Below are 10,779 nucleotides of genomic sequence, written 5' to 3'. Positions count from 1 at the left end.
TTTGATTGAGAATGTACTGCGATGAATTATGGTTTTATTCGAAAAGAATATAGAGTAGCATGGAGAGTATTTTACTAGCAGGGGCGATCCATATGTCCATAGTTTGTCAAATTTCAATGTTGGGATTATTTTTCCAGAAAGTCGTAACAAATGCGTGACAAATTTGTGATTTTATTTCCGAACATGCTGACCGAATAAACTTCGCCTTGTCCCATATGAACAATACGCTAATATTGGAATAACCAAGTATTGAAACTCAAGGGAAGCCCCATAGATTCGGTTCATGAAGATGTCATCTTTAAGTCGCGCCATTTGTGATTTCTTTTCCGAATGAAAGTAAATAAACAGTATGAAAATGCGAGAATGATGAAACTGAATGATCTGAATTTGGTTTTGATGCAGGAAAGGTCACCAAACGTATCTTTCTCGTGTTTTTTCCTGGGTTGAAATCTTCTTCTTCTTGGCGTAACGTTCGACTTGGTCATGCTTGCCTGTTAAAGGCTTAGTAAGCTTGTTCCCTAGCTATACGTTGATAATCAGTCCTCTTGTACAAGGGAGTGTCCGGTGTCCGTTGGGATTCGAGAACCAAAGCCGTCGAGGTGGTGAACCTCAACGCTCATGAGCCGATTTTATAACCGGCGCTACCGATCAGCTGTCGCGGACCCTTCTGAAAAAGAGGAACTGCTTAAAAATACATGCTTCACTGAGAAATTCATGCACAAAAACAAGGGTGGAACTTGTTTGCGTGCATAATATTATCCTTATTTTTCGAAGCCATAATCGTGGATCATCCAAAAAGTTGGTGTTCAATTTGGATTGCTTTGAACAATGTCTGTCATCTAAACCTTCATATTGAAACCTAAGTGAAATGCTCTTCTTTATTTGATATTGCGAATTAAAAGAAATAATATCGATAACGAGTTGAGCTCTTTAAATATTACAAAGCATTCCTTTCCTCGAATAAAATAAGCGATATAATAAGTTATGAGAATGCTTGAAATAATTCTGAATATGTTCTTAGAACAACTTGAAATAGTATTCTCATACAGAGTTCGTACCTACTCAACATATCATACTTATGTTATACTCCAGATAATCTTCTACCTATGTGTGTTTAACTATCACAGGGCTTCCGGCTCAAGCAGGTGTTTTATGACCTGGAACCCTCTCTGGAAAGTAATGTGACGCAAAATTGTCACATTGTGCATGCTGCATTAGTCACTGCACTGTATAATTCCTCTCATAAACCTTCCTCTTTTCTCATTCCCAACAGATTTTATCTTCTTTACAACATTTTCCTTTGTAAATCTTCTTCGACGTTCGAGAACGAGCGCAATGGAGACGCCTGGTGCTTGTCGGAGCAAATTCTACGATGGGATAAAATTGACTGCAAGAGGTGGCAAAGTAAATCGCTGCAAGTGAAGCTTGCCAACGAGCCAATGAAACAAAGACACCCTTCGTGATACAGGGTTTCGATTCATATAATGGAATGTTTCAATAGGTATAGGGAACTTTTCAAAAGCATAGGGGAACTTTTCAACCGGTAAAGATAATGTTGCAATCATATAGGGGAATGTGTCAGACAGCTAGGGGAATCGTGCAATGTCACCGGGGAGCTTTGCAACCGGTTAGGGGAGCGAGTTGGTAATTTCACTAAACTCATAATTTTTATGTCAAGGAACGTTATAACTATGGATAGTAAAATATTCGAAAATCGTATAAGTTATTTTCAACTAAAATACAACAACTTTCTCCAATTTTGCATCTGTTTCTTTCGACTTGTTACGAACGGTACTACTACTACTAAACGGTAAAACTAAAGAGAAGACATGTTTAACATAAATAACAATTTGATGCAATGCTATTATGAAATTACCTTAGTAGATGAGCCAAACTATACTGATTCACTGTTTCTGGCGCGAACGTTGTCGGTTCCATCGAGTCAAAGTAAACAAACTATGAGGTTGACAGCTCGCTCCCCTAACCGGTTGCAAAGCTCCCCGGTGACATTGTACGATTCCCCTAGCTGTCTGACACATTCCCCTATATGATTGCAAAATTATCTTTACCGGTTGAAAATATCCCCTATGCTTTTGAAAAGTTCCCTCTACCTTTTGAAATATTCCATTATATGAATGGAAACCCTGTAAGATGGGCCCCAAGGTACGAGTCTCGGGTGGCAAGATACGCTTTACATCGTGCCAGTGTCGTTGTCACGAACGTTACGTAGTAGAATTAGAGATCAATATTGCACGAGGTGCTCGCGATAACACATAGCTGTTACCGTTTTTCGTTTCGTTTTTGTACTCCAACCAAAAGCACCAGTTCCTCTCAGTTGCAACTGTAATAGACGGAAGGTTTACTCCATAAGACGTATATAGAGAAAAAAGCAGAGCTCGACGGTGTATTATCAAGTTAAAGGAAACAACAAAATAGCGAAGAAACCTCGAACGTCAACCCGCTCCGTGAAGTGATGGATGAACTAGTTTACTAGCCTCAATTAATCAATATTTTATGATGAGAAAATGATCAGCTGTCAGCCGAAGAACCTGAGACGCTGCTTCGGAGGATTGCACTTCGGAAGAAATGGAACGAACCGTAATAGATTTAATGGATGGAAAATTGGTTGCACCGGATGAATATTTTTAGAATAGTAGAACAGATTTATTGAAAGCTTGCAACAATGATGTCGTAGTGTCAAATCGACTTTTCATATCATTTCAACCGTTTTTTTCGTAGGATTCTCGTTGGATTGGATAGACTGATACATATTCACCAACATGGTCTAAATACGCTACAGAATGTGAAATAATGCAAAAATGATGTAAAAGCAACCGATCGGAAGGAAGATTTTGATCTAATTCAATTGCAATGATGAGCAGCATACAAAATGCTAAATGCAATGAAAAGAAGAAAGTACAGACGTTTACGCGTCCTCTTATTTCAATGCATTTCTCATTTATGGAAGTGTATTTCTATATAGTAGTAATTACAAATTATTCACACACATTCGTCTTTGATGGTTAGTCTATTTACCTACTGCACTTCTTCACCAGGGGCCAATAATCCGTACATCATACAGTAACGAACAGTTGAAGAGTTCTTTGTCCTCAAGATTGTTTGCACGCGACCTAACAATTCCACACAGCCAATGTGTCATGATGGGTTGACCGATTCGAGTAATTTTATTCTACCTCGGTTCCATTCACTGACGATGCACTGGAGATGCGTTCTCCGGGTGTACATAAACACATCAGAATACAAATGCATGCCAGAGAAACAACAGTGCGCAGAACAGTCCACAGTTTAATAATAAGTGTTAGCTAAGTATTTGAATGAAGAAAAGCTTTTTCAATATAATATGATTTACACGTTTTGGTTGCGAATAAAGTACCGTAGAAGCACCATACTTGGCGCGGGTCCAAACTTGGCGCACTTTCTAATATTTTCTTCGATATTAGACTATTTCCAAAACATTTCAGCCTAAAATATGTAGTCATATATTTGTTTATGTTTGTACAATGCATCCGCATCAAAACATGTTATTGGTTTTTTGTTATTGAATGTAAATTTAATTAAATGAAAAATTACATCCCAAAAGTGCGCCATTTTTTACCCGCGTTAGCAACGCTGCTAAGGAGATGGTGAAACTGTTTCCAACCATTTATCCGCAAAGGAAAAATTATTAGGGATTTTTCTTATCAGAAACTGTTAAAACGTAAGTATTTCCAATGAATCGTGGTTAGATTTGGCGCTTTTTGAGATTTTTATACTAATTTCGAAGCGAAAATATTTTGCGCCAAGTTTGGCTCACAGTGTTCCTAATTATTCACCGTGGAGAATATGACTGTTTGCGCTGCTAGATATTTTTGAATCATGGAAGGCTTTGAAGAATGAGATTACAAAAGTTAGCGATGAGATAGTTTTATTTTCACGAGAGAAGCCAAAGTCCGCTGCAAAAAAAAGCTAAATTATTTTTTAAATTGCTGTTGAAAACTGTTTCTATTGTTTTGAATTCGAATTTTGAAGTAAAGCTGTTGAATTCAATGAACTACAGCCATTTTGTTTAAAGTGCGCCAAGTTAGGAACACATCGCGCCAAGTAAGGAACATTCCAAAAACAATGCGCCAAGTTAGGAACATAATATGCCACACAAAGGGTTTCTGAAACTTGAAGAAATATTAATTTATGAGTTTCTCACTTATTTTACTTGTATTCTATAGTTAGGCTAGCATTGTGCAAAACGTAGTATGATTTGACCGAACATTGATTTAGTTATTCAACTTTTTATGCAGAATTTCCTTAACTGCGCCAAATATGGTACATCTACGGTAGTCACCCTGCAAGAGTGAACTTAAATATTGTCACCGTGTGTGTTTGATGGCTCATCGACAGAAGCGTGAAATAAATACAAAGCAAAAACATTATCGGACAGGCTTTGATATAATTTTGCTAACCACTCCACTGAGAAAAAAAACATTGCAAAAATGGTTTTCTTTATTCATGGCATACATAGTTTTGATCATTAAAAACAGAGCTTCAAATTGCATTTATGTAATTTGAAATTTTGAAAAGTATGTAGATCTACTCGTATTTAAATTGAAAATGGGTTGAACTATGAACGAGGACATAATGCTCACCTTTTGACGGGGCAAAATGCATCAGTTTGTAAATAAACTAAAACGAATTTTTATAATTAAAATAAAGATTATGCAACATAAAACTTTTTTACTTTTTGATTAATACAAAATTGGTTGCTTGAGAAGTGGACTAAACCTCAATTTTACAGTGGCACTTGCCTTAATATAATGGTGCATTTTGTGTGGTGACGGTTTTTAAGAAAAGGATTACTGATATCTGCTGGGACAAAATTGGAAGTCTCTGACTCTCTGTTACCATCAAGCTAGTTGCCTCAATGCTTGTATCGGAGGCCTATGCAACAGATGGGGAGAGTTGATCGTTTCGATCTTTCGGATTGGTGGCAGAATACCAGTGAGTGTAGCGGTCAAAATAACATACGAAGTAAACCTTTTGTGTTTCTACTTAACACTCAATTTACAGTGAGCCCAAAAAGTATTCGTCTAGACGAATATTTGTTGGAAAGACCCGATTTAAAAGCCTAGTAGGCGCACAAAAAAAAAATCCGACGGTCAGATCGAGTGTGGTCAAGGCCTAGGCACTATCACTTTTGATAAAAATGAAAAAATTGATAAACTTAAAAGTAAAATAAATTAAAAACTAAAAAATAAATATTTTGCTAGCGCAAAAAGTATTCGTCTAGTTGGAAATTGACCGCCTTCCTGTGGGCTTCTCTGAATCTAATTGATGGCGCATCACGCAAGTGACATGATATTTCAATTTGAGTGAAATCTAGCATACCAGGGTCTGGAATTAACGCGTTAAGCGCTCTCTTAGTCCTGTGGAACTGACACAGGCTTTTTTGTAGGGAAACCAGGTTATTATGGCCGACAGTACATCGCGTTTCTTAAAATAATGTGGTCAGTTCGCGTTATTGAAACCTTTTGTTTAGGTGGTGTCGGGAAATGAGTAAAAATATTTACAAAAAGCTTTGTTTTACCACTTATTTGCATTGTTCTATATCGCCAAGGAATGTTTGAACATGCAAGCACAGCTCACTACTCACCGTCAATGGTCTATGACGAATTAACGACTTAACGGAATGCAGTGCAAATGTACGTAGCGCTTAATGTGTTAATTCGGAATGTACAGTTAGTTCACATCATAGGTCAAAAGGCGTCAGAGATAACCTTTGAAGAGAAAAACTAATCGTACGATTGCATAATGTATGCAAGTCTACCAACGAGATAGCAAAACTTGTGGCCAGTTCTTGTTTTAGAGCTCAATCGGTAATTTATCGATTCTCCGACTCAAAAACATTCAAAATTAAGCAACGAAAAGGTCGGCCACGAGCTTTAACCACATAAAAAATGCAATACTGAGATGCAAACAAAGAAGCTTGTTTCAACGGTGAAATATGGTGAAAGTTCCGACATGGTTTGGAGGTGCATGAGTGCAGCAGGAGCGGGGCAGTTGCACTTCATTGATGGGGTAATGGATCACAAAACCTACGTTAAAATTTTGAAAGACAGTTGTAAAAAATGCGCCTAGAATTTAGGATTTCAAGGAAGATTCCTATTCCAACAAGATAACGAGTCTAAGCACACAGCCGTAAATACCAAGTTGATGCTTCGTTATAATGTCCCAAAACAACTCCATTCGCTTCCCACAGTGTCCAGATGTGAACCCGATAGAACATCTTTGGAAGATTTGAGATGGTTCCCTTCGAAAACGGACAATTTCTAACAAGGATGAGTTGAAAGGCGCATTACAAGCAGGATGGGACTGAATGTCGCCTACCGTCTTGACAAATTTGGTCAATTCCATGCCACGTAGACCAAAAAGTGTCATTGAAGCAAAGGGATACCCTAAAAAAATATTAAATCTTAACACAGTAAGCTGCTTGCCTCGAAAATAGGACAACAATCCGAAGTAGACGAATACTTTTTGCGTTCATCATAAATGCTTTTTTTGTAATATTGCGCCATGGCCACCAGCGTTGTTAAGTTGTACTAGCAAATTTGATTGATATATACGAATTGACCAATCCTCTAGCGACCATGGCTGTTTGAACGCATTTTTGAGCCTACATCGCTCCAAAATATGGGATTTTCAAGAAATTTTCGTCTAGACGAATACTTTTTGGGCTCACTGTATTTCAAAATTATTATATTAAATTATATAAATTAATTCCGTTTATATACCAAAATTTCTTCATAGTATTTGTGTTTATGTAATACTTCAATGTTTTAAATGTATGTGTGTGATAGGTGGCGAGAAGGATTCGTGATCCTTATTTTGCGTTTTTCTTGAATATCCTACCCACTTTATGATGTAACGCATTGCCTGCACCTCCCGTTATCGTTACGTCGTGTCCCTTGTCCGTTTTCTATGTTTATTTGGGATCAGGATCGCGATCGGTAACGAGAGTTTACATTTTGGGTTCGTTTATGGCACCGATCTACATATTTATTCGGTTGGTACATTGCTACATCGGTAATCGCTGTTCCCTATGCCACGTGTTCGGTTCGTCCTAAACAAATGCGCGATCGACCCATGCGTTCGATGTATGTTGATTTGGGCATCTCGTTTCCGGTACGTCTTGTTGTTTTGGAGAGTTCTTTATTTGGACAAGCGATCGTACTGGATACTGAAATGTTACAATTTATGGTGGGATTTTGCCTTTCGACCTTTTTGTTTTCCTTTTGGTGCAGCGTTTGTTAAATTTTATGGTGCTGAGTCGTTGGAGTTCAAATTGACCGTTTTATTGTATTTTGTCCTCGAACACATCGTTGGTGCAGCAACACTGTGTATTGCAAAGTGTATTTTGCTTCTTTGTATTGACGTGTATTGTTCCTTTGCCTGAGAAATGAAGAGCAGAGTGAGAATAATGCACCCATTCTACAACACAGATGCATTTTGCCTAAACCAGATACGGATCAAATTAAAAGTGTACTTAATTGTACACCCTATCCCCCTTAGTTTGATCGTTAATGAATAAAATATATTGATAAAAACAACAATGACTAGCAAAGTTCATTGAAAATTCAATACTTTCCATTAAATGGTGTACATTACACCAGGAATCCTTATACCCATTCATTTAAACCGAACGTGAAGCTGCCTGTTCTACCGAAAACATTGTTTAACATTCGAAAATTATTTTCCTTTGCTTTACGTTTACGCTTTCATCCATTATTTCCTGCAGAATATCGTCCCAAAATTCGTGTTGAACATGTTGACTTCATATGGTGACATAAACTGCTGAAAATCGCACATATATCACTCTCTGACATTGACTTTGGTGTCAGCTCAAGCTTTTGCTGCATGTGAATTAACATTTTAATTAAATTAGCTTCACCCCGTTCTGGTTACGACTTTTGGGGAGCGTCATATTTGGCAAGGGAGGTAGGTAGGACCTGCACTCATGCGTGAATCAATAAGGCTCATGTACATCGCTGTGTGAAGCATCTTCCATTCGGTTGCAATATATTTTCGCAGTTTTCTCAATGCAAATTTTCCACAGCCATTTATCAACTCATGAATTTGTGAGTATTGCGTTGCTAGAAGCCTTAATGTGTCTGCCTTTTGAAATTGTTTTTGGAAAACATATGGTTGAAGATGGCTTTCCTTTTTGAGCTTGAGCGTAGATAGAATGTTCGAGCACACGGCACGGCATGATTCATGGTTTCAATCGTACTGTATCAAATTGAAATTAATAGGCATTTTAGGATCAACATCTCGGGTTGCTCGGCGTCGCAGAACGATTTATATTTTCTGGGGCTGAGTGAATTATACATGTGCATAATTTAGTGTATTAGCGATTTACTGAACATAACTCATATCCTAAAATTTACTTAAGATGTTTCGTAGGTAAAACCAACACCTTGGAAGATTTAATATTTCATTGACCAAAGCAAAAATTTACTTTGAAACTGCAAATTAGTTTGTTTTCCTTATTTATTGGAATACATGTACACGCGAGAGAACTTGTTTCAGTTCATTCCGAAGTCTGATTCAAAAATCTTGGATGACATTGCTTTTGAGCACCCCCTAAGGTCTACTTTCCTTCTTACTGCTTTGCCTTTCTAGCTCAATTCCATTAAGCACCAACCATTACTATGGGGTATTTTCCGTTCTGAGCCAACTTTAGCAGTCAACACAACCTTGACCAACGATGGCCCAAAGGCAGATAATTTACAATTCCACTTTTCCACCCCTACGGGTGTTTTGCTTTGCCCAGGAACATGAAAGAGCCGTTAACATGTTTTTTTCTTCAACATTAGCCACTGTGATACTTCTCGATGGGATTAAGGATTACGGAACATCGTCTGCAGTACGTTCGCAATTTAGCACAACGTTCAAAGTGGCATTGAACGTTTTGGAACGTGATCGAGAAAGTTAGATCGAATTATCTGCGATGAATTTGTTTCTTTTAGTTTTGAAATGGTACTCCATAACAAAACGGTACTCCATAGCACGAACTAAATTTAGATTTGAATATTGAATGATATTTATACAATTTTGTAGAATTTGTCAATAGTTTCAATTTATAATGTTGCACCTTACAAACACATTCCAATCAAAACCACCATCTTTATCATGATAAGTAATATGTGTGCGCCGGAATGATGATATCAACTGGTACGTTACTCTCCTTTTTTCAGTGCTTTGGAGAGAATTGAAGCAGATATAATTGCAAAGTAAATCAAATTGAGATATGTGGCAAACATTGCTGTCAATCTACCGGAATAAACAAATGAAGAGGCAAGAAAAATAATTTACTAGAAAAACGTTGAAGCATGAAGCGGTACATTTTAAACAATACCAACAAGTTCTGGATATCGTCATACAGTTTCCCATGAACGATCATGTTCGTTTTTACCGCAAAAAGATCAACTGTCCAAACTGGTAAAGTTCCCTTCCAGATGATTCAAAATGGGGCAAGTTTTCTTGGACAGGACGGCACAACGAGCGACTGTGATTATTTTCTCCCTTCAATGCAAGACTGGATGGAGCGCGCTAGAAGAGTGAAATTGATAAAGTTTTGATGCTGGTTTATGAAAATATTGAAACATCGCCGTCAACAATTGCGTTTTTTTACCTATCCAACCTTCGGTCTATCGGTAAGAAAAACATGAACAGTTTATTAGACTCGACTCATTTGAAGTAACTGAAAGTCCAACAGTTTCCCAAAGAAAGCTCATTTTGATTAGATTTTCAACGAAACTGTTTTTACTTTTAGTGAAAAATCTTGTTCTGACAAAAAATTGTGTTAATTAGAGGCTAATCGTAACCTTTTCAGATTTGGTACCAAATGACTTATCTATTAATTCCAGGGCTGATTTATTTTCCTCGTTAGTATGATTTAAAACTTCTACGATTCGCTAGGCACAGAGGCGGATCATAGAGTAAGGAAACTAAGCAGTTGCTTGGGGCCCCGGGCTTTCGAGTTGCCCCGTCGTTTTGGTGCCTTTTTTTTAACTGTAATATTGGAATATTTTTTATTATTTTACAACAAAGTTGCTTGTTTATCAAATGCGTAATGAGGTCATGAATTTACTTTTGAATGAAAATAAATTAAAAATATGAAAATGTCAAAATGTTGCAGCTTAGCTGAATTGTGTTTTGATGCAAAACAGGTGCCGTAATTTTTAGGTTAAAATATGAGATTGATGCACAGGCGAAAATGAAAGAGATCAGTGTAGAAATTTGATTAAAGAAGAGGAAAATGCTCACAATAGCTTAAGGATAATGGACATGGATTAGCAAAAGTAATGTGCTGCACATTCCCAAATAAAGTAAAGTTATGAGTGGTATAACACTATGTCGGGTGTGACCAGCGTAAATGACGTTTACTCGCTGTCATCACTTGACACTTGACCTGATCTGATCGGATATAGATCGAATATAGATCGCCACTTCTGTATTGATCATCCAGAAGCACAGACGTGTAAATAAAGGGATCCACGGCGTAACACATTATTGTAAATTTGATTAACATTCGCGCCTCTTCTTTTTGAAACATTTCAAAATTGTCAATTTTAAAACACAAAAAGGAAATTCATTGAAAAAATAAAAATAAATTAGTTGTCTAATTGGTGAAATTTTATAAATTTTGGAATATAGAATTGAATGCTGAAAGTATTGCATATATTGGGGCCTCCAACTTATAGCTGCTTGGGGCCCCTAGAATGCTTA

Source organism: Anopheles ziemanni, chromosome 2, assembly GCF_943734765.1.
Source record: "Anopheles ziemanni chromosome 2, idAnoZiCoDA_A2_x.2, whole genome shotgun sequence".
NCBI classification, from domain to species: domain Eukaryota; kingdom Metazoa; phylum Arthropoda; class Insecta; order Diptera; family Culicidae; genus Anopheles; species Anopheles ziemanni.
The sequence above is the reverse complement of the archived record's forward strand: the minus strand, read 5'-3'. Positions refer to the sequence as shown.